Genomic DNA, 2,500 nt, shown 5'->3' with positions numbered 1-2,500 from the left:
TTTTTAGTTATGATGTTGTCGCAAGCGAGCGAAATACGCAGTGGAGTTAAGACCAAATAAGACTGCTTGGCGTGACAAAGGCATGCTCTCTACCTCTATTTTTGATGGATTCGTGGGACTTTTGTGAAAGCTTAATCAGACGTCCGAAGAATTTAATTTATAATTTGGAGTTATTCGTTGAAATTTTTGCGTTGTGACCCAGCGTTGGGGTCTGGGAGATCATTCAGTGTCAAGGAACAATTGATGGAAAAACCCTGAATTTGGATTAAGCAGTTATATGTAAAATATATATTCAACGTCATGATCGAAAAACAATATAAATAGATGAATAACAGAAAGCCAAAAAAGGAATTCGTTGAACTTTTGACATGTGCCCAGCGTTGGGGTCGGGGAGATCATTCAGCGTCAAGGAGTAATTGATGGAAAACCCTAAATTTGTATTAAACACTTACAGTATATTTAAAATGTGTTCAACATCAGGAGCTAAAAAAACTCTTATAAACAAATGAATAGGCCGAAAACTCCCTTTAGTAACGCTTACAGTGGACGATGTGCATGCAATGACTGCATTAATACTTACTGGAAGTTTCTGATTGATATACATTAGTGACAATAGATTAAATATATTGATTCCATGTGATTTTATTTAATTAGGCAATTAACTAAACACTCACTATTGTAGCTTACATAACCACAGGGTAGAAAGTATTTTTACTTTTTTCTCGATAAAGGTATTTTTATCCGCTGTGAATAAAGTTTATTAGGCACTATACTTTGGACTTTTTTAAATTGAATATAAATTCTTAGGAAAATTAATTAAATTTAACTGATTTTATCAGTTGACGCGCTTCAAATCATTTGATTAACCTTATTAAATATTTGATTACTTACTTTCTTGGCATAGAGGACACATTGAGAGAGAGAGAGAGAGAGAGAGAGAGAGAGAGAGAGAGAGAGAGAGAGAGAGAGAGAGAGAAATTTACTTTAATGTATCAAACAAGTTATTTCTAGAAGTAGAATTTCTTGCTTTTGGTAAATTAAGATTTTGACTTGGATTAATCTTCGTGTTCCAGTGAACAAGAATTACTGTTATTTTTTCATTATAAATTTGATCGTTATTTAGCTCGTGAAGGATTTGTTTTTAATATATTATATCAAACTAGCTATCTCTGGAAGTAGAATTTCTTGCTTTTGGTAAATTAATATTTTGACTTGGATTAATCTTCTTATTCCAATGAACAAGAATTACTATTTTTTTTTTAAAATTATAAATTTGATCGTTATTTAGCGCTTGATTAATTTATTAATCTTGCTTCATATAATGTGTTTATTCCAGAGTTTCAGTGTCTCATTACTTCAGAAAATCCTAGATACGACTGTGGTATCTTAGTTAATGAAATATATCTTATCACACCGGAGGCTACTCGCTTTATCAATGTAGTTCTTCCGCATGTTGAGAGATAATACTTCATCGTGAAGTGGTTTAGCGTATCTCATTGACTCCTGTATCTGTTTACAGCTCATACACAATGCAACGCTTTTTTTTTCTTAATACTGTCTGGCGTGACTGATAAGTCGTATCTATTTCTCGTAAAATTCCACTTCTCATATCGAGTGCCGACCGACACTTCTTAGAAGAAGATACTTCATGTAGCACAAGTTTCTACTTCGTTGTTTCGAGTGTGGTCGGACTTACACTTAAAAATTTTGATAATGTTATTCTTTTGCTTTTTTTTCACATTCAGAATGTTGGTGGTTCCCACTCTACGGTTTTTTTGGATTGGAAGATGAGGATTATGATAATGATATAGATTATTTTATTTATTAGTGTCATCATTTCACGGGATTGGAAAATGAAGAATGAATTGATTAAAGCAAGTTAAGGAACTAAGTATATTTTTATATCCATGTGTATATATACTGTATATAAAAACACACACACACACACACACATATATATATATATATATATATATATATATATATATATATATATATATATATATATATAATATCACAAGGGAACGAGATGATCAGATGCAAAATAACCACAGGAAAATGAAATAGAAAATATGTGACTTACTCCTACATTTTAAATTTCATATATATATATATATATATATATATATATATATATATATATACATATATATATATATATATATATATATATATATATGCATGTATGTGTCATAATGCAAATGTTACTAACTGCCTTTTTCTCCATTAATATAATGATCTTTTTCAAAGTTAATTGAATTTTAAAATTAAAAGTGTAATTTTCTTATATGCAATGCAGTGAAATTATTTAGGTTTTCTGAACTAATGTCATTACGGAAAAATCATATGTAAAATAGCGATATTTTTTTGCGTAAACAAAACATTTTGTCGTCCAGTTTCATATTTCGTTACTCGTTAAATTTAAAAAATTAATTATTTTCGACCTCGATTTGGAAATATCTAGGGAAAATTAAAAGATATATATACCTACAATATATTA

The 2,500-nt window shown here is 29.6% G+C and overlaps 1 protein-coding gene across 1 annotated transcript in view; it reads right to left on the bottom strand.

Moving 5' to 3' along the window:
• Nucleotides 1-2,500, bottom strand: part of LOC137615429 (insulin-like peptide receptor) — a 422,698-nt gene that overhangs the window by 419,953 nt on the left and 245 nt on the right.

The sequence above is a fragment of the Palaemon carinicauda genome, chromosome 21, assembly GCF_036898095.1.
Source record: "Palaemon carinicauda isolate YSFRI2023 chromosome 21, ASM3689809v2, whole genome shotgun sequence".
NCBI lineage: Eukaryota > Metazoa > Arthropoda > Malacostraca > Decapoda > Palaemonidae > Palaemon > Palaemon carinicauda.
The sequence above is the reverse complement of the archived record's forward strand: the minus strand, read 5'-3'. Positions and strand labels throughout refer to the sequence as shown.